The 23331-nt window shown below is 39.2% G+C and overlaps 1 protein-coding gene across 1 annotated transcript in view; it reads right to left on the bottom strand.

Moving 5' to 3' along the window:
• Positions 1-23038, bottom strand: part of ERH (ERH mRNA splicing and mitosis factor) — an 892055-nt gene extending 869017 nt beyond the window's left edge. Inside the window, exon 1 of the mRNA XM_050797416.1 lies at positions 23029-23038. The gene's annotated coding sequence lies outside the window, so the exon portion shown is untranslated. The remainder of the gene's footprint in view (positions 1-23028) is intronic.
• Between the last annotated feature and the right edge of the window lie 293 nt (positions 23039-23331).

Here is a 23331-nt window from a genome sequence, read left to right as displayed (position 1 = left end):
ACCAATGTGTTTGTGAAAGCTTTAGAAAGAGAACATAGAAATCAGAACTGAAATGGCTTGTCCTGGACCCCCAGCCTAAGGAATAGACATATAAAATTCAACAGATATGTCAAAACCTCCTATGCCATATTGCTCTTTTCTTTATTCTCCTGGGCATTGCATTCCTTGTTTATGTATCGTGTTCTGAGTTTCCTCAATGTTCTGAGTTTCATCATTTATGTATAGTGCCAGCAGCTGAAAATCCATTCTCATTGTCTCTCAATCACAGTAGAGTTAGTTAACCAAGTACCTTTCCTTTCTAATATTAAGTATTTAAGGCTTTTTTCTTTTCTTGTCCTAGATTGGCTATGTGGATGCTGGAAGATGGGGAAAACTTGTTTCAGTCTGAACATTATCCTTGCCATCAACTTGCCTAAAGAGGTTGGATTCATCCGGGCGGTTTTCACTGTTGCAAGTTAGGCACCTTATTCCATGAGGTTCAAGTAGCATGGAAGAGAAAAGCAAAGTTCATAGACAAAACTTCCAAGAACAAATGTCTCTGAATTGGGATGAAAATCTAATTGTCGGATTTGCTCTCGGTATTTCTCTTGATATGTTTTCTACTTATTATGCAGTAACAGTTGTTGTGGATGGGAGGATTGAAAATGGGAAGAACTAACCAAAGATATAATGTTGTGGAAAGGACTGATAAGCTACACAAACCCGTGTCATATTATTCTTTTCTTGGAGCTCAGCATGAGAGCAGGCAATAACAGGAGAATAACTTCAAAAATATCTGTAAACCAGATTCATTGTCTTCATTCCTAGGACTTACAGAGACCAAAGCTCCTGAAGTACCATCATTCTACTAGGGATACTGTGAGGTGGTCCCACTCTAAATCTATGTCCTCTAACATCAGTGGACTGTCGAGTGAGCCAACAGTCCACTTATTCATGTGTGATAAACTCTTCCTTTCCCCACAGCTATTTCAAATTCATCAAGACCCCTCTCTACCCATCTTCCCTCTTATTCCAATGCCCTAATGCACTGTTTTCCTATCTGTCTGTCACTAATATCTGTCCCATTAGAGTCATGGAAGTAATTCAGCTGGTTATAGCCTGCAGTTGTTTTCCTTAAGGGAATAGAACAGAAATATCAGAAGGCATCCCTAGAAGATCCTTAGCAACTCTTGAACACACAGTGCCAAATATTTGGGTGTAAGTGTGTGTAAGGCCACAATGTCACAATATAAAATGGATTTCTTTCTCAGAAATATGGGGTGTGTGTGTGTGTGTGTGTGTATATATATATATATATATATATACCTCCTATGCCATATTGCCCTTTTTGAGCATATGTGTATGTGTGTGTGTGTGTGTGTGTGTGTTGTGTTTGTATATATATATATGCCAAATTCAAAGCAGAATGGTTTCTGGGCCTTTCATCATCTGAATCCACCTATATCTACCTCTTCTCTACCTCACTCCCTCTCCAGTCTCAGTGGAAATGTGATCCTCCCCCATATTCAGGTAGTAACCCCTCATGGTTCCAGGTCATCTCTCCCACATACATAAGGACTGTTTCTATCAATTTTCCCCACACTCAACTGTATCTTCATCTTCTACTACTTTACCTATTCCTTACTGGCAATTGGGGTAACCAGCTCATTCTGATTTTCCCAGGACTGTCCTGGTTTTAAAACTAAAAGTCCTGTACCCAGCAATCCTCTCAGTCCCAACCAAACTGAAACCAAACTTGATGAATGACTTACCATCAGAAGAAAGAGTAGTTTCCATGGCCCTTTCTGTCTAGATGGTTTGTACCACCCTTTATTAATGAACAAAGGTTTGCAGCTGTGACCACAGAACAAAGGGAAATGTAAGCCCTCCCCCTTTTGTCTCTCAGGTGACTAAATTTTAGATTTAGCTGCTTAGCAACAAGGATCTTTAACTTCTTAGAGAAATAATAATAGGCTCTCAAGAATATCTTGCTCTGATCCAACCATTTCTATACTCATTTCCAAATTCAATATGATTGGAATTGGGTGGTCTCCTCACATCCAGTCTATGTCCCCTGACAGCACACGTTCGTAATTTTGCTGGTGCCATTGCATTGGTCTAGACTGTCTAATCGCTTTTCCCATTGAACTGAATTACAGTAACTTTCTAGGGCAAGATCAAATTTCACTTCCATTATCAAATCTTTCCTAAATAATCCAGAAAACATTAACATCCTATAACTCTCTTTGTAACTATAACATGCAACACATTTTTGTGTGACAAAATTTATATCCTTGCTATTTTCGTTTTACATGTGAGTTTTAGATGCTGGGGAGGATGTAGAAAAATAGGAACACTTTTACACTGTTGGTGGGAGTGTAAATTAGTTCAACCATTGTGGAAGATACTGTGGTGACTCCTCAAGGATCTAGAAGCAGAAATACCATTTGACCCAGCAATCCAACTACTGGGTATATACCCAAAGGATTATAAATCATGCTACTATAAAGACACATGCACACATATGTTTATTGCAGGACTGTTCCCAATAGCAAAGACTTGGAACCAACCCAAACACCCATCAATAATAGATGGAATAAAGAAAATGTGACACATATACACCATGGAATACTATGCAGCCATAAAAAAAAGGATGAGTTCATGTCCTTTGCAGGGACTTGGAGGAAGCTGGAAACCATCATTCTTAGCAAACTAACACACAAGAACAGAAAAACAAACACCGCATGTTCTCACTCGAAGTGGGAGTTGAACAATGAGAACACATGGACACAGGAAGGGCAACGTCACACACCAGGACCTGTCAGGGGTTTGGGGGCTAGGGGAGGGAGGGATAGCATAAGGAGAAATACGTAACGTAGATGATGGGTTGATGGGTGCAGCAAACCACCATGGCACATATATACTTATGTAACAAACCTGCACGTTCTGCACATGTATCTCAGAACTTAAAGTATAATAATAATAAAATAAAATTTAAAAAAATAAATAAAAATAAAAAATAAAAAAACAATTATAGTACAATGATTGTAAAGACAAAGAAACAAAACTTGAGTTACTTCAATTCTGTTATTCTTTGTAATAAGATAATATTTTTATTTGTGTTTAGAATTTTAGATTATAGACATATTTCAAAACTGGTAGAGTTGATATCGAAAAAATAAAGACATGGAAATTTTTTATTTTTATTGTGAAATTAGATTCTTATGAATCTCTGCTTATCTTTTGTGTAAAGCTTTTCTTAACTATTTTATTATCTTCAATTTTCATGTTAGCAAAACTTTTGAAGTTAAAATAAATAAAAAATTAATGGATAAATCTGGGTGTACTATCCTTCGAGCGTAAGTATGTGAAGATCAATTTTGTTGAAGTCATGGACAAATCTGTGGAAGTTAAAACTCAAGAAAACAGAAACTGTAATGTCGTGATTTACTTATATGATAGGCCAATATGAAGTAAGTTTTCCTATGTCTTTTAAAAATATATATTTAACTAGTATTAATTTATTACCTTTTCACTACCCTATTCTTTTGATACTACTCTATTCATTTTACTTTTTATTTTTAAAAAACTTTTTCCAGTGGTATGATTGTATATGAAAAGGTCAATGAAAAAAAATTCACTCTCTTCCTTTTTTGAAATGGCATCTTTTTTTTCATTTATTTATTTTTACTGACATGACCATACAAGGGTCAGTAAAAGAAAATGCTCACTATTTAAAGTTTCCTGGCCATTAATTATTTGTTTCATTTCATGATTATTCCCAAAAATAACTATGCCATGTAGAGGAAGAAAAGTTAAAACATAATCCACCCTATCTGTCAAACACACTAGATAGAACACTGAGGCTTGATCCAAAAATACGTGGAGCTTATTTCCAAGGCAGTTCAGTTAACTTTTTCCCCTCAGCCATCAGGGTTCCCACCTCACCCTCCTCTCTTCTTGCTGCTCAGTCTTTCCATTCCCCTCCTCCTCACTGCCTCACGTAGCTCCTAAGTGCCATTTTAGTATGATGGATCCCCTGGTAGTAAAAGTGACTCTGAGGTGAATTCATCAGAAAGGGTTGCACTGGAAACTCAATGAAGGACTCTGCATCACAAACCAGGGGACCTGGAAAGGACAGAAGAGGATGCTTTGTCAGGTGGTCACCTTTCAGAGCAGAGTGCTGGGCTCAATTTCCTGTTGGAGAACTCTGAATGGGTCTGACCTAGATGTTTCCACAAACTCTTCAAAAGGGCAGCCCTGTGAGGCAGAAAGAGAAGAGAGCCAGGGGGATTATGAGGTGGGAGAAGAAAAGAGAGCTTGAACAAAACGCGCCATAAGAAAAGGAAGTGTCTTTTCAGAAATACAATGAGACAAATTCCTCTTTTGCGAATGCTTTCTCATCCTGGGGGTTAAGACAGGGTGATGGGATGCTATATATCCAAACTGGAGCAAAATGACTCAGAAAAAGTAAGTGTTTCTTCATCAAGGATACTCATGGAAATTCAAAAAAAGAAATAAAAACAGGCAATAAATATGTCAGTAAATTATTCAAAATCACTACCATTTTAGAAATATAAAGAATCAAATTGACAAAGATTGAAAATAAACTACCAAGTGTTCGCATCATAAATAAGCAACTCTCTAAAACAGTGTTTTAATTAAATATATAATAGTATACCCTTTGACCAGAAATTTATCCAGTAATTTAAAAATTCTGTGTTATCAAACATTTCAGGACATAGAAAATAGATTCAAGTAAAAAGAAAATTACTAAACATTACATTATCCCTTATGCTTACCAAAGTGACTGGAAAGATGTATTTTGAAGTAGAAAGAAAATCTCTATTCTCTTCTTTCACTCTCCCTTCTCGCTCTCCCACCCCGTCCCCCCATGCATTTCAATCCCAAGGAGGAGCGTCTATGTTTTGTCAACTTCTGGAATACTGTCTGGGCTACTGTTGGCAGCCATTGCGTATTAGAAAGGCAGATCACTTGGACTCGGGAAGGGGAACATCACACACCTGGGCCTATCATGGGGAGGGGGGAGGGGGGAGGGATTGCATTGGGAGTTATACCTGATGTAAATGACGAGTTGATGGGTGCTGACGAGTTGATGGGTGTAGCACACCAACATAGCACAAGTATACATATGTAACAAACCTGCACGTTATGCACATGTACCCTAGAACTTAAAGTATAATAATAATAATAATAATAATTAAAAAAAAACTTTCAAAAACATAAAGTGAAAATAAAAAAAATAAAAAAAGAAAGGCATATGTGACTCCCCCTCTCTTGCTTCCTAACGCCCCCATGTGGTAGGATTGGCAAACTTAATCCAGGCCCGCTTGGACTAAACACTTAGTGGTTCACTTAATCTCTCCTTTGTACTGAAAATTGGTTAGGCCTCCTGTACCCTGTGGTGAGTCAGAGAACGGATGAGCCCAAGAAATGGAATTAGGCCTGGGGAGAGGTGGAAACTGCTACGTTTCTAGGCAACAGGTGCCTTGGCTATCCCTCAGGTATCTAAGGTCCAAGCTGTCTAAACCACAAAGGGAGGGGAGGACAACTCTAAATCCAACCAATTGGCCCGGCACGGTGGCTCAAGCCTGTAATCCCAACACTTTGGGAGATCGAGGCGGGCGGATCACAAGGTCAGGAGATCAAGAGCATCCTGGCCAACATGGTGAAACCCCGTCTTTACTAAAAATGCAAAAATTAGCAGGGCATGGCCATGCACTCCTGTAGTCCCAGCTACTCAGGAGGCTGAGGCAGGAGGATGGCGTGAACCCAGCAGGCGGAGCTTGCAGTGAGCCAAGATCGCACCACTGCACTCCAGCCTGGGCCACAGAGAGAGACTCTGTCAAAATAAATAAATAAATAAATAAATAAAATCCAATCAACTGCTTCAGGGTAGAAGGAAATAAAAGTTCAAGCAGTGGAGGCTTTTAGGGTGAGGAGACATTTTCTATTGAATCCTTTTGTAACTAGACTTTGTTCAAAGGGCAATGAAAAATGATAGTAAAAAAAACTTTTTGTTTATCCTGGACTTTTTGTTTTTCTTATTTTGATCCAAGCACCATGGCTTCCTCCACTCAGGTTTTTGCCTTGTGTAAAGCTAAACCCTTTCCTGGCTTATCAGTTGTCACATGGCATAAGCCCATCTGGTAAGAGTACTGCATTCCTCTGTCCATAGTATCTTATCAGGAGAAAAACATATGCACACAAAGAGAAGATGTTTCCTTGGAACTATGTACCATGTGAGAAACACCGACACAAACTGCAACGCTAAAGTCTGGAAAATCTGTTCAAGTAAAAAGCACCTATAAAGAAGCCACTGAGGGCCGGGCGCAGTGTCTCGAGCCTGTAATTCCAGCACTTTGGGAGGCCCAGGTGGGTGGATCACCTGAGGTTAGGAGTTTATGACCAGCCTGGCAAACATGGAGAAATCCTGTCTCTACTAACAATACGAAAACTAGCCGAGTGTCGTGGCGTGTGCCTGTAATCCCAGCTACTCGGGAGGCTGAGACAGGAGAATCACTTGAACCTGGGAGGCGGAGGTTGCAGTGAGTCAGGATTGTGCCACTGCACTCCACCCTGGGTGACAGAGCAAGACTGTCGCAAAAGAAAAACGAAAAAGAAGCCACTTAAGATGAGAGGCTGAGAACCCTTGTGGAATAGGAAGTAGGAATATGAATAGATCAACATATAGTACATAATAAGAGATGTCATAATATTAATACTAATATTGCTAATAGTAAAATAAACAATCTTAAAGTAAATTGGGCTTTGGATACTAAAATTTGATCACTGTCAGAAGACTGGTTACAGGTCAAACTAGTGGTGCTTTTCTGACTTTTCCCCTTTTCTTGAGTGGAGAAGGCTTTTCTAGGTCACAAGTCGGGTAGCTAATAACAGAGTAGGATGACTGGTGCAGGATCTGCTCAAGTGGAATGCTTAGTTTTGAACGTAAAAAGCAGAAACATCAATGATGTCAACAAATGCAAATTCCAGGAAGTATCAAAATATGAAAACTCAGAAAGTTACATGTGTGTTCAACTCAAAGTGGTCAATTTTTGGTTTATAATGAAAAACAAAGACAAAGGTCAGACTCTGAGTACAATCTAGATTCAAGTGGGGGCAAAAACAAGGAAATGGACAAAATAATAGAGGGTCAAGGTAATTGCTTAGAACAGGAAGTGCTAGAGATTCTTCTTAGAGGATCAAAGTCAGTGATTCCTGGATAGATCAGTGTAGTTTAAAGTTCTGTGAAACAAACACCAGTTCTCTAATGGCCTTTCTAGTGTACTTGTTTAAAAATAACAGAATAAATGATAAGAAAAAACAAAATTTGGAAAACTGCACTTCCATATTTGGCACTATGGCAGACATCGTGTCCAGTTCCTAGCTTATGCAGCAAAATAATTCAAAATTCTACATAAATTTTTTTCACCCTCCCAATATTTTGATTCAATTTTAATATAAAATATTGGGAGGGTGAAAAAAATTATGTGCTATGATAAAGTAAGGGAAATTCTTACTTTTTTCAAAAGGATTTTAATGTTCCGTTTTTCAAAGGAAATTCTCACTTTTATTCCAAAAGTGGAATAAAAGCAGGAACCCAGAAAGGAAAGCGACCCTGAAGTTGGTACCTTCTCTGAGGTATCTGTCCATCCCTGGTGAAATTGAGCTGATATTTTGATGACTGCATGAAATGATGGGAACAGTAGGCAATGTCTCGGCTTTGCCAAAGAGGAGATGTTGTTAGGAGAGCCATAGGATAAAAACAGGGTAAACGAAAAGAAAATATAACCTACAGATGAGGATAACAAGGATAACTGCCTTTTACCTTTGATGGTGGTAGAAGAGGAGACAAATTCCCTGTGTTTCCCTACACATAAGTTAAACTTTGTGCCATTTAGGGGAATAAATTGATACCACTTATATGGCACTAAAAACTTTGAGCAATATCTATTTTGAGGGGATACTGAGTTGTGATATTTTCAAAGCATGGACGTAAAAACGTGCTAACTCTCTCTGGAAAAATACATTTTCAACTTAGGGCTCATAAAATTCCCACTTGAGTTTTTGAACATTACAAAATACAGAAGGAAACAAAGTCTCATGGATAAGTCAACAATAAAAACAAAAGCAGAATGAAACAAATAATTCTGCTGCTCGTATTATCAGGCAGAATATTATAAAACTTGGTTTTATAATTTCAACAAGAGAGTATTGGAGGTGTTAGAAACAAACAATAACAATGACTAGACAGTTTTTTTGAAAACCAAATAGAACTTGAATTGTACATATATGATCATATGTACATTTAAATAATATATAAATATATATAAATTCAATTTACACAGAAACAAAAAAATGAAAATGTGTAATGGCAGATTATATACAACTAAAAACAAAATTAGTAAACTGACACATAGTTTTGTTTTTGGTTTTTTTTTTTGACACTTTTTTTTTTTTTGAGACAGAATCTCACTCTGTCTCCCAGGCTGGAGTGCAGCAGCATGATCTCAGCTCACTACAATCTCTGCCTCTTGGGTTCAAATGATTCTTGGGCTTCAGCCTCCCAAGTAGCTGGGATTACAGGTGTATGCTACCATGCCCAGCTAGTTTTTGTGTTTTTAGTAGACATGGGGTTTCATCATGTTGGCCAGGCTGGTCTCCTGACCTCAAGTGATCCACTCGCCTCAGCCTCCCAAAGTGCTGAGATTACAGGCGTGAGCCACCATGCCTGGCCCTGACACGTGGTTCTAAGGAAATTATACAGTATAGAGAAAAGACAGGCAAAGAGATAAAAAATGCAAGATAGGTGAAAAATCCCTAGACATTAGAGTAAGATCTATCTTACATCTAATCAAAGTTTCAGGACAGAATTGACGAAGACAACAATCCTAGATATGAAGGCTGAAAGTTTTCCAGATTGATGAGAGACAAGATTCTACAGATTTAAGGTTTCCAAACCCCAAAATGGGTAAATTAAAGATCTTCTGTACCCAAACAAATTATAATGCACCACAGAAAAGCAAAGAAAAGAAGAAGCTAACAGGAAAGGAAGATTAGATAAATGTTAATTTTACAGTTGAATTCTCAACAACAATGGTACTGTCAAGAACAGTAAAATCATACTTTCAAAATCTGAAATGCAAGCCTAGAATTGAGTGCCTAGGAAAATAAACTCTCACTTTAAAAAAGGAAAAGGTGGTGAAATAAAACCTTTTCAGACAAACAAAAATAAACAATTTACTACCAACAGACTATCAGTGAAAGGATTCTAAAGGGCATATTTCACACACACACAAAATTGAACCCATTATGATGTAATATTGGAGAAGGAAGAAAGTAGTAAACACGGCCTGGCACAGTGGCTCACGCCTGTAATCTCAGTACTTTGGGAGGCCGAGGCAGGTGGATCACTTGAAGTCAGGAGTTCAAGACCAGCCTGGCCAACATGGTGAAACCCTGTCTTTACTAAAAATGCAAAAATTAGCCAAGCGTGGTGGCAGGTGCCTGTAATCCCAGTTACTTGGGAGGATGAGGCAGGAGAATCGCTTGAACCCGGTAGGCGGAGGTTGCAGTGAGCCAAGGTTGCACCACTGCACTCCAGCCTGGGTAACAGAGTGAGACTCTGTCTCAAAAAAAAAAAAAAAAAGGAAGAAGAAGGAAAATGGTAAACACAAGAATCAATCTAAATAAAGATTGGCTGTAGAAGACAATAATATTAATAATATCTAATAGGGAGATAAAAAAATTAGAAAGATAAAACTGATATTCTGAGAAACCTTTATGTAAGTTAGGAGAAATCAGAATTAAAATCTTCTAATGTCCTTATATTATTTTAAAAGTGGCTAAAGATGTTGTTGCAGATGTTAACGTTACCCTTCAATATTTATGGTTCTCTTCTCCTTTGGGGCATGCAGGTTCCTGGACTTCCTTGCCTACTTGGAAGTTAGCCTTGCCTAAAAACTAGCTTTGATCAATGAGGCATGAAAGTGTCACATGCCAGAGAGTATTTTAAGACCTAGTTTGAGTAACCATTCTCTTTCACTGCCACGTTTACCAGAGCCTGGCACTATTCCTGTTGAGCCTTCATAGCCTGTAATCCAGGGTGAAATCTTGGATGAAATCTAATTCCTTCTGAAAACTCAGGGTTATTCATGTGACAGTATAACTTGCCTTATCCCAACAGAAACAAGCATTGATATGGGAAGGAGTGAAGAAATGTATATTGAAGGTGAGAAAGATGTAATGCCAAATTAATTGGTGAGATGTAATCTGTCAGAACTTGGGAGTCATATTATGTACCCAATAAAGATATATGTAGCTCTACAGGAAGAGGATGGAAAAAAAACTTTACTAGTGAGTGTTGGGAATAAAAAGAGATTTAATTGGAGTTAGAGTTCCACATGTTTCACCTCAGAATCTTGGCGGGAGGGAAAAGGCACTTCTTACTTGGTAGCAAGAGAAAAATGAGACAGAAGCATTGTTGTTGGCTGCATTTGGCCATTTCCAAGTTCAGTAAGGAATTTGTTTGTTTGCAAACAGGAATAAAAACAAATAGAGAGAATACAAAAATCCATGAGCTTTCAAGGATAGAAAACTAATTCACCACCCCAAAAAGTAAAACATAAATATAAGAAAATCTTTGAGTAGCAAAGGCCAATTACAACTCAGCCTTAAGGCAGAGGTCAAGCAGTATAGACATTATAGCTTTGTGAGAACCACCAGATGGATTAAGGAGGGATCTCGGGGTGATATGGTTTGGCTGTGTCCTCATCCAAATCTCAACTTGAATTGTATCTCCCAGAATTCGCACATGTTGTAGGAGGGACCCAGGGATAGGTAATCGAATCATGGAGGCCAGTCTTTCCCATGCTATTCTCATGATAGTAATTAAGTCTCACAAGATCTGGTGGGTTTATCAGGGGTTTCTGCTTTTGCTTCTTCCTCATTTTTCTCTTGCTGCCACCATGTAAGAAGTGCCTTTCCCCTCCTGCCATGATTCTGAGGTGGAACATGTGGAACTCTAATTCCAATTAAATCTCTTTTTGTTCCCAGTTTCAGTTATGTCTTTATCAGCAGCGTGAAAATGGACTAACACAGTAAATTGATACCAGTAGAGTGGGGCATTGCTGAAAAGATACCTGAAAATGTGGAAGCAACTTTGGACCTGGGTAACAGGCAGAGGTTGGAACAGTTTGGAGGGCTCAGAAGAAGACAGGAAAATGTGGGAAAGTGTGGAACTCTCTGGAAACTTGTTGAATGGCTTTGCCCAAAATGCTGATGGCAATATGGATAGTAAGGTCCAGGCTGAGGTGGTCTCAGCTGGAGATGAGGAACTTGTTGGGAACTGAAGCAAATGTGACTCTTGTTATGTTTTAGTAAAGAGACTGGCAGCATTTTGCCCCTGCCCTAGAGATTTGTGGAACTTTGAACTTGAGAAAGGTGATTTAGGGTATCTGGCAGAAGAAACTTCTCAGCAGCAAAGCATTCAAGAGGTGACTTGGGTGCTGTTAAAGGAATTCAGTTTTATAAGAGAAGCAGAGCATAAAAGTTTGGAAAACTTGCAGCCTGACTATGCAAAAGAAAAGAAAAACCCATTTTCTGGGGAGAAATTCAAGCCAACTGCAGAAATTTGCATAAGTAGCAAGGAGTTTAATGTTAATTCCCACAACCATGGGGAAAATGTCTCCAGGCCATGTAAGAGACCTTCACAGCAGCCCCTCCCATCACAGACCCAGAGGCCCAGGAGGAAAAAGTGGTTTTTGTGGGCTGGGCCCAGGGTCCCTGTGCTGTGTGCAGCCTAGGGACTTGGTGCCCTGTGTCCCAGACACTCCAGCCATGGCTGAAAGGGACCAATGTACCGCTTGGGCTGTGGCTTCAAAGGATGGAAGCCCCAAGTCTTGGCATCTTCCATGTGGTATTGAGCCTGCAGGAGCATAGAAGTCAAGAACTGAGGTTTGGGAACTTCTGCCTAGATTTCAAAAGATGTATGGAAATACCTGGATACCCAGGCAAAAGTTTGCTGCAGGGGTGGGGCCCTCATGGAGAAACTCTGCTAGGGCAGTCCGGAAGGGAAATGTGGGGTTGGAGCCTCCACACAGAGTCCCTACTGGGGCACTGCCTAGTGGAGCTGTGAGAAGAGGGCCACCATCCTCCAGAGCCCAGAATGGTAGATCCACCTACAGCTTGCACTGTGCACCTAGAAAAGCTGCAGACACTCAATGCCAGCCCATGAAAGCAGCTAGGAGGGAGGCTGCACCTTGCAAAGCCACAGAAGCAGAGCTGCCCAAGACCATGGGAACCCACCTCTTGCATCAGCGTGACCTGTATGTGAGACATAGAGTCAAAGGAGATCATTTTGGAGCTTTAAAATTTGACTGCCCCACTGGATTTTAGACTTGCATAAACCCTGTAACCCCTTTGTTTTGGCCAATTTCTCCCATTTGAAACAGTCGTATTTGCCCAATACCTGTACCCCCATTGTATCTAGGAAGTAACTAGCTTGCTTTTGATTTTACAGGCTCATAGGCAGAAGGGATTTTCCTTGTGTTGGATGAGACATTGGACTGTGGACTTTTGGGTTAATGCTGAAATGAGTTAGGAATTTGGGAGACTGTTGGGAAGGCATGACTGGTTTTAAAATGTGAGGACATGAGATTTGGAGGGGGAGGGGGCAGAATAATGTGGTTTGATTGTGTCCCCATTGAAATCTCAACTTGAATTGTATCTCCCAGAATTCCCACGTGTTGTGAGAGGGACTCATGACTCATGGGGGCCAGTCTTTCCCATGCTATTCTCGTGATAGTGATTAAGATTTACAGGATCTGATGGGTTTATCAGGGGTTTCCGCCTTTGCTTCTTCCTCATTTTTCTCTTGCTGCTGGCATGTAAGAAGTACCTTTCACCTCCCACCATGATTCTGAGGCCTCCCCAGCCACGTGGAACTGTAAGTCCAATTAAGCTTCTTTTTGTTCCCAGTTTCAGATATGTCTTTATCAGCAGCACAAAAATGGACTAATACACAGGGCAAAAAGCCAAAGTTAAGGGTGTGGTACCCAATGAACTGCTTCATTCAATAAAATAACTCATGATAAAGAGCCTAAGGGTGAGTCTTTCCTGGTGACAGCTAATAGCTGAGAAGGCTGCATAGCCCACATATAGCTCTGTTGTCCTCTATTTCAGATGAGGCCAACAAGGATAATAAAAAAGGAATAACTTTTCAGAATGTAGAGTCAGGGCCACAGAGAATAATGGAAAAATAATTCCCTCCACCCACTAGAGAGGAGGTTTAATCAAGGTATATCCACACAAACTTCCCATCCCCGCAAGGATAGAGGTCTTAACAATACTCACCAACTGGAATTTCAATTGTTATGTACCAGTGATTGTTACATATCACAGAGTTTTTCTTTTCCAAGTGGAAGTGTTTTTCTGGTTATGCTATATTGTTTTGTCATTGTATATTGGGTTCTTGTAATCAATCCAATCTGTCTTTTTGGCTCAACAGGCTTATATCAAGAGTAACTAGGCCAAGCATGGGGGGTCACACCTATAATCTGAACACTTTGGGAGACCAAGGTAGGAAGCTTGCTTGAGCCTAGGAGTTTGAGACCAGCCTGGGCAACATAGCAAGACCCCATCTCTAAAAAAAAGTGAATTAGCCAGACATAGTGGCTCATGCATGTAGTCCCAGCTACTCAGGAGGCTGAGGTGAGAGGATCAGGCTGCAGTGGGTCATGACCATGTAACTGCACTCCAGTCTGAGTGACAAATGAGACCTTGTCTCAAAAAACAAACACACACCACATCAAGATCTGATGTAGAAACTATTGTGCATCCGCTCTACTCCAAAATATAGAGGAAACCTGACTCGAAGCTAAACTTCTATCTAGATGGGATTTTTGGGTTGCCTTTTTCAAGGTGAGTGTTCTGCATGGGAGAAGGTGACTCAAAACTTTCGTGAGCAGAATGGCATCTTCTGTGGTAGACATTACATCTCTTCACCAATATTTCAAGTTTTCTTCTCCTTCCACTCACACAAGAAGATTGAACTTCCCTGCTCCCATGAATTTGGGTGTTATCATGGAACTTTTGTTCAATGAAATTTGAGCAGAAGTGACGTAAGTCTCTTGTAGGCAGACACACTGAAGTGCCACTGCAAACTGTCTGTTCTCTCTTTCTGCTGCTACAACTGGTGATGCTCCCACATGCTGGATCCTCCTTCCGCCTGTATATTATAGAGGAACAATGGGAACCTTTGTTGGTCTAAGCCACTGAGAATTTGAAATTGTTTTTTCCCAGTACATAATATAGCCTATCCTAATAAATACTGGTATACAAGTTAAAATACATAGGGAAGTAACTTAAAAGGATATAGAACATAATTCCAAATGCTTAGAGAAGAAAGGGAATTTAAAAATTTAAAGAGCAATCAAGAAGGAGGCATAATAGAAGAAAATGAATGCAGAGAGCAATATGTAAAGAACAGCAAATAATATGGTAGAAATAAATTTAAATATATTATTCTGACTTTATAAGGTCAGAATCATAAGTCACCTGCAAATACCAGTGACTTATGGAATCCAAGGTTTATTTCTCACATCACACGGTAGTCTTCGGTTAGCTTTAGCTATCAATCTGGGACACAATGAAAGAGCAGCCTCAGTATGGAATACTGCAGGTATTGTGGCAGAGAACAACTCTGCTTTTGAATGTTGATTCAAAAGCCTCTACTCAGGCCAGACATGGTGGCTCACGCCTGTAATCTCAGCACTTTGGGAGGCTGGGGTGGGCAGATCCCCTGAGGTCAGGAGTTCGAGACCAGCCTGGCCAACATGGTGAAACCTCATCTCTACTAAAAATACAAAAATTAGCTGGGCATGGTGCTGGGCACCTGTAATCCCTGCTACTCGGGAGGCTGAGGCAGAAAAATCCCTTGAAACTGGGAGGCAGAGGTTGCAGTGAGCCAAGATCACACCACTGCACTCCAGCCAGGACAACAGAGTGAGACTCCATCTCAAAACAAAGCAAAACAAAAAAACAAAAGCCCTACTCAGAAGTGGAGCATTTACCTCTACTCAGTTTTAATTGGTTAAAAAAAAAAATCACATGATCAAGCCTATTAATGGGCTTACATGTTAATGGAGCTGGAAGTCTATACTTCAGCAGGGATATAGCAGGGAATAGACTTCGGCAGGGAAGAGGCAGTCCTTGCTAGGAAGGGTCAGTGAATATTTTGATAATAAAAATTTCTACGATACCAAATATAAACAGCAAATAATTACAGCAAATTTTAATAGAAATTGTCTAAACTCTCCAATTAGAAGTCAAAGATGTCAGACTGGATTAAAAATAATACAACTCTATGCTCTTTGTATGTGCCTCACCTATAAATCTATAACATAGGAACATTGGAAGCATGAAAGTCAAAGCATGGGAAAAATAGACTGGGAAAAAACTAAACAAAGAAATCTGTTGTAGCTATGCTAATATCAGACCAAAAAAAGTGGACTTTAAAGCAAAAAGCTCTTCTAGAGATATAGATGGTCACTGCATAATGATAATAGTTTTAATCCATTATGAAAATATAACGATTCTAAACTTCTATGCATTTAATAACAGTTCAAAATATAGAGACAAATTTACCCTCACAGAGGAAGATTTTAACTAATTCCACATAAGAAATCAAAGAGACATTCCTTACACAAGAATGTAAAGAATCTGAGCAACACAATTAACAAGTTTAATGAAAACTATATTCAACAGCTGCAGAATGTACATTCTTTTCCAACACAAAATATTTGTGGCAATACATAAAACTTATCTCAATAAATTTTTTGAGTTAGTATCATACAAAATACTTATCTGACAGCCATAAAAGTAAGTTTAAAAATCAGTTACAAAAAGACAAGTAGAAATCACCCCGTGGGTGTTTGGAAATTTTTAAATGTATTTGTAGGCCAAAAAAATTCATAATGGAAATTAATTCTTAGAATTGAATGGTAAAGAATGTTGCTAAAGTCTCCCTTTGAGCAAAATGGATCATTATATATTCTCAAATAAGCAAAAAGGCTTAGAATTATGAACTAAGAATTCCAGTTTTAGATATTGCGGGAAATTACTGAATGAACTTTTATAAATACTTTATAAAAGAAGGACAGAGATAATCAAGTATTTTATTAAGACAGAAATTGCATGATTACCTGAGAAATCTGTGGGGGAATGAGGAAAACAGAAGAGGTCAAGGGAAGCAAGTCTATAGTGTCAGCTATAGCATTAGCCTGAAATGTCCAGGAGCTCTGAAGTACTGAGGGATCATTCCTACCTGGTGGCAAGGGAGTGAGACTTTTTTTGTACCTTCATATCAGACATCAGGCAGTCATTGTTCACAGGCTGTTACAGACATGAGTACATAACTTCCAGACACCTCCTGATGATGTTGCTTCAATCTGCCAAGGGCAATCCTCCTGAGACTATTGCAGGTGTGAGCTGTTAGCAACAGAACCTGTAGCATCTGGAGAATGGGCACGCTGAACGAATGGAAGGAAACCCAGGAGATCTGGACAGAACACGAGTGTTGTCTGCTATGCTTCTTTCCTTGTATCACTCAGGTCCACTTCCCTCACACATTAGGTTCCTTTCAAGCTTTTATTTCTCCAGGATTTTGGTTGATTACAATTTCTAGGAGATCTGAAAATAGAAAGTTAGTAGGGGGTTGGATTATGATCCCAGAGGATATAATCCTGGATGCCATAATCCTGAATATTGAAATCCTGAAAGATCAAAACCCTAAAGTCTAAATCCCTAATGTCTAAAATCCTGAAAATCACAAGCACAGGACAGTTGCATACATGTTAAACAAAACCAAATAAAGACATGCTATTGTCTTTATTTGGAAATTAAGTCTTGTTTGAAGACATGCCTGTGGCTGCCAAATTGATAAGGATTGAACTAGTGGATTTAATTTTAGGTGTCAGCTTGACTGGGTTAAGGAATACCTAGAAACCTGGTAAAGCATTATTTTGGATGTATCCGTGAGGGTGTTTCCAAAGGAGATAGAGTGTGAGCCTGAATGGATTAGGTGGGGAAGTGTTGGTGGACATCATCCAACAGGTGAGGGGCCCAAAAAGAACAAATACTGAAGGCAAACTGGACTCTCTCTGAGAACTGGGACAGACTTTTCATCTGCTGCCTTGGACATCAGAACTCCAGGCTTGCCAGGCTTTGAGCTCCAGGACTTATACCAGCAGCCCCCTGGGCCCTGAGGTCTTCAGCCTCTGATGCAGAGTTACACCATTGGCTTGTCTGGTTCTGTGGTCTTTGGACTTGGTCTTAGCCACACTATCGGGATCCCAAGGTCTCCAGCTTGCAGATGGCCTGTTGTGGGATTTCTCAGCCAACATAATTGCATGAGCCAATTCCCCTAATAAATCACCCCTCAAATATCTACATCCAGATCCTATTGGTTCTGTCTAGAGAACCCTGACTAGTATAGATTTGGTATTGGGGAAGCTGAGTATCATTCCTTCTTACTGTATTCCTTACAACACAATGGAAGAGATCTGTGAAACTGTTCCCTTGAAAAAAGGCTGTGATAAGTTAAGTGTATGAGGCTACTTAATGTTGAAAGATAAAAATTTAAAAACTAATTCTAGTTGGTGCTATGAAAGCAGAAAATCACTTAATTGCAACAACTGAGCAATAATCAGACTTTCAAATGGATAGCATATAGTTAGAAAATGTGTAGACCACAACCTCTCTCCAAATACAAGTACAGCAAGTATTTCAATAATCATAGTAGTGAAAATCCAAGTGAAAAATACAAGAAATCTTCCTTGTCAAATGATTCAGTCGTGTATGACTTCTGCCCCTTCACACATAGTGCCATGCTTCCCTTCGAAAAACATCTTTTGTCAGAGAATTAAAAGAATTTAACAACCTTAATAACCTTCTAAACCAAAGACACTTACTGATACTGAGGTTCCTCCACATCTTACAAAATACATGAAATGGTGAACTATTCTTGATTAGGGATTTGACTGTCGAAGAAGATAGAGTTCTTATATTTATCACTAAACCTAACATAGAAAAGCTAGCACATGCTTTACTTTGGTTAATGGATGGTACTTCAAAACTGTCACCATTGTTTTTTTTTTTTTAATCAACTAGATACAATTCATGACCTTGTTGGATCAGAAAACACTAAAACGTATCCACCTACTTACATATTAATGACTGGAAAAGTGAAGTAAACACTTATTTAAAGATTTGGTGGACTTCACAGAAGAAAACGGATTTCTTTTTCCTTTTCCTTTTCCTTTTCTTTTTTTTTTTTTTTTTTGAGACAGGGTCCCCCTCTGTCACCCAGGCTGGAGTGGAGTACAGCAGTGCAATCTTGGCTCACTGTAGCCTAGACCTCCCAGACTCAAGCAATCCTCCCACCTCAGGCTCCGGGGTAGTTGGGACTACAGGGGCAGGCCATCATGCCCAGCTAAATTCTTGTATTTTTTGTAAAGGATACAAAAGGTTGTTTCCTCTACAAAATACATTAGTCATGTTGCCCAGGCTGGTCTTGAACTCCTGGACTCAAGTGATCAACCTGTCTTGACCTCCTAAAGTGCTAGAATTATAGGCATGAACCACTGCCCCTGAGCAGAAAACGAATTTCAATTTAATCTCCAAACCATAATGGCAGATTTGGAATTAAGTGCAATCAAGTCTTCTAAAAGTGAATTTCAAAGTGTTACCAATAAAGTTTATTTTTTCCATTCAGCCCAATGCATTTGGCAGAAAATTCAGATGAGTGGATTGGCCATGTGATACTGCAAGATGAAAACTTCAGTTAAAAATGTGTCATTTGGGCCAGGTGCAGTGACTCACGTCTGTAATCCCAACACTTTGAGAGACCCCCACATGGTCTTTCTACCAGAGATATCTCCCAGGATCACTGCAGGGTGTAACTTGTAAGCACCTTCTGGTGAGGCAATTCCAATCAAACTCTGGTGAGGCAATTCCAATCAAACAGGGGTGTGTCTCCTGAGAATGAGGCAGGCGTGAGCTGTTAGCATCATCACTATAGCATTTAGGGAATGGGCACAACAAGATGGTAGAAAGAATCCCAGGGGATCTAGGCAGAGCACCAACAGTATCTGTTACATTGACCAAGCTGGGCTTGTCTCAGGAATGGAAGGTTGGATTAACATTAGAAAATTAATTTATGTAATTCACCACATTAACATTCTAAAGGAGAAATATAGGATATGCACCTCAATATATGGGGAAAAAAAATTCAGTTATTCAGCATCCATAACAATAGAAACTGTGGGACAACCAGGATAAGAAGAAGTAGGTGAAGACAAACACCATGATGGCATCTGATATGGGTATACAAAACAGGTTTTATTTTATTTTTTGTGCAGGGAGGAATCTGGATAAGGTCCAATTCTTCTATTTTCTCATAATCCAATGCAGAGGTAAGTAGGGGCCAGAGCATTATTGGATAGAGGTGTGGCTCTCATCTGAGTATAAGGGAGATGGGTATTGTGTAGCCTTGCTACAGGCTTATTACTGTGTAAGAGAGAGAGTGACTTTTAGTGCAGGAAATGCAGTTACAATTTAAGTAGCAAGCAATGGGCAGTAACTAGCTGTTCAGTGATTTGTGATAATGCCCAGTCCCATTGCTATTCTACCCTCCATGAAAGCATTGGAGCAGCCATGTATGCAGCAAATAATCAGTCAGGACCTAGACTAGGGTTAGATGCCAGCCAATCAGTTGTCATGGAACATCGGCTGCTTTTATTGATCCATCTTTAAAACAGCCTCATTGAGATATAATCTACATTCCATAAATTTTCCTGTTTTAAGTATATAATTCAGTGAATTTTAGTATATTTACAGTGTTGTACAATAACCTAATTTTACCTTTATCATACCTGAATTTTAGAACATTTCCATCCCCCTAAAAAGAGACCTCATGTCCCTTTACAGCCACTCTCCATTTCCATTCCTAATCTACTATCTCTATACATTCATTTATTGACATTGAATATAATTAGAATCATCCAATATGTATTTTGTGACTGGCTTTTTTCACTAAGTATAATGGCTTTGCAGTTCATCCATGTTGTAGCATGTGTCATCAGTATTTCACTACTTTTTATTGATAATGTTCCATTGTATGAATAGGCCATATTTTTATCCATTTATCAGTTGATGGCCATTTAGGTTGTTTCTACTTTTTGATTATTGTGAATAATGCTGCCGTGAACATTTATGTTTATGTGTTTGTGTGGTCATATGTTCTCATTTTTACTGGTGATCTTTGTTGGATTCAGGCATCACGAGGAATAGCACCTTCAGTCCTCAGTGGAAGGTTCTATTCCCTCCTGCTCAGTTGGGGAGAAGCAGTTCTCCCAGTCCCAGAAAGTGCATTGTCAGGCAACCAAGGAGCACTCTCAAGATAACCACTAGCCAGTGCAAAGTATCTACAGAAGTCTACATATGTACTTAACGGTAAAAACCTTCTCTTTTACAATCAGGAACAAGACATTGCTATAGAACACTGTATTTAAAATTCTAGCCAGTAGAAAGCAAAAAATAAAAATAAAAAATAAAAAATAAACCACAAGAGTTAAAAGTTACAAGGACCAGAAAGGAACAAAAGGAAATACTGTTGTTTTTCAGAGGTGCAGATAAAAACCAAAATAATTTCTACATAAAATATTGTAATTAATGAGGGATTCTTACAAGGTTATGTATTTTGAATCAAAACCAAGACATGCATGTCAGTTCTTTCATATATACCATCAAGCACCATCAAATCCACAGATAATTTAAATATCTTAATTTTAAAAAATATTACATTTACAATAGCATGTAAAAATAAGACAGCTAGGAATAAATAAAACCAAAAATGTACGAGCTTTTCCTGGGGGTAAACTCTAACACTTTACTGAAGGACATTGGAGAAGACTTCCATAAATGGGGAGTTATGCCATGTTTATACATAGGTAGACTCAATAATGCAAAGGTATCGATTTTCCTCAAATTGATTTATAGATTCAATTCAATGCCAATCAAAAGCTTAACAAGTTTTGGGTTTTGGGGGTCAGTGGATCAATAAGTTGTGTCTAAAATTTTTACAGAACAAAGGGTCAAGAATAGTTTGGATACTACTAAAGAAAAAGAATAAAGTGGGAGTCTTATTCTGTTAGATATCAAAGTTTATAACTAAGCTATATTCATAAGCCTGCATTGCACTTGTACAGAAACAAATGAAAACAGACTAATAAATAGATCAGAATAGAGAACTCAGAAACCATGTATGTATGCAAACTTGGTTTATGGCAGAGGTGATACTGTGGCTCAGTAGGTTAAGAATCCTTCAACAAATGGTGCTGGGAAAATTGCTTATCCAAATGGTTAGATATGAAAACAGAATGTAAATTTTTGTAGCCTCTTTGAACATCGATTTGTCATCATCAAATGTATTAAAGCTGTGCATAGTGTATGATCCAGAAATTTCACTCGTGGGCATACATGCTGGAGAAACTTGCACATTTTCACCAGAGCTGGTGTACAAGAATGCTCATAGTAATACCATATGTAAGATTAAAAGATAAGGGGAAAAATCCAACATGTCCACTGAAAGGATATTTCATAAATTACTTATGAACAATGGACATACAATATAGTAGAGACAATGAATGCATGCAGCTACATAAATCAATATGAAGAAAACTTTCAAAGATGACATTAAGAAGAAAAAGTCCCCAAATAGTATATACCATAAGATTTCAGTTATAATGAATCAGTAAACCTAAACCAGGCATGGTGGCACATGCTTGTAATCTCAGCTACTCAGGACGCTGGGGCAGCAGGATCCCATGAGCCCAGGAGTTCAAGACCAGGCTGGGCAACATAGTAAGACCTCAACTCAAAAAAAAAATCTCACACACACACACACACAATTTATAAATACATCTGGCCAGGTGCAGTGGTTCACACCTATAATCCTAGCATTATGGGAGGCCAAGGCGGGCAGATCACCTGAGGTCAGGAGTTCGAGACCAGCCTGACCAACATGGAGAAACCCCATCTCTACTAAAAATACAAAATTAGCCAGGCGTGGTGGCGCATGCCTGTAATCCCAGCTACTCGGGAGGCTGAGGCAGGAGAATCGCTTGAACCTGGGAGGCAGAGGCTGCAGTGAGCCAAGCGCCATTGCACTCCAGCCTGGGCAACAAGAGCGAAACTCCATGTAAATAAATAAATAAATAAATACTCACATCTGCGTTAAAATGTAAACATAAAATAAAGTCAAACAAAGGGAGTGATAAACAAATAACAAACTCAGACGAATTAATACCCTGATGAGCTGCAGTGGGGATGGGTTTAGGGTGAGCGAAGCATGAAATCAAGGAGAAGCAATGCAAATATAATGTTCTATGTCTTATGATGCTTCTAGAGCTTTTTTATATATAATTGCTACTGCTATGGTTTGAGAATGTTTGTGTCACTCCCAAATCCTTACATTGAAGCTTAATCCCCACTGTGATGATATTAAGAGGCGGAGTCTTTTGGGAGGTGATTAAGTCATTCGGTCTCCGTCCTTGTGACTGGGATTAACGACTTCCTAAAAGAAGCTTCGGAGAGCTGCCTGGCACTTCCATCTCTTCCGCTACATGAGGGCACAGCCTCTGTCCCTTCCACCATCTGAGGACACAGCAACAAGGCACCGTCTTGGAAGCACAGAGCAGCTTTCACGAGACACTGAACCTACTGGCACCTCAATCTTGGACTTCCCAGTTTCTGTAACTGTAAGAAAGAAATTTCTGTTGTTTACAAATTACCCAGCCTAAAGCATCTTGTTATAGTAGCAGAAACAGACGAAGACAGCTACTTTTCTATTGTAAGCATATAAATAAACATATGAATACTTCTTTGTATGCATTAAATATTTAATAAAATTGTTGTGGACACTGTAGAATCAAGATGGATCTCTACCTGAAATTTGTTGTAAACTACCCCCTACTAAGAGAGTATGAAAAGATTTAATACTCACATAAGAAGGCTTTCTGGGGAAAGAGGTGGCTCCCAAGCAGGCCCCAAAATGGGTTGAGAAAGCAGAGAAAGTGGTTTGGGTTGGGGTTTTTATGGTGACAGGGGAGTGAGACTAAGTCAAGCGTTCCTAGGCATTGTTTGAACTTCCTACTGGTACCAAAGGAGACATCACCTGGGCTTTTTTTCTTTTTTAATCAGTTTTCCATATGTGGGACAGAGGGAAAGAAGAAGAGGCAAGGTTTAAAAGATGTCGGGATGAAACATAAA

This window comes from Macaca thibetana, chromosome 7 (genome assembly GCF_024542745.1).
Source record: "Macaca thibetana thibetana isolate TM-01 chromosome 7, ASM2454274v1, whole genome shotgun sequence".
NCBI lineage: Eukaryota > Metazoa > Chordata > Mammalia > Primates > Cercopithecidae > Macaca > Macaca thibetana.
Note: the sequence above shows the minus strand (reverse complement) of the source record. Positions and strands in the feature narration are given on the sequence as shown.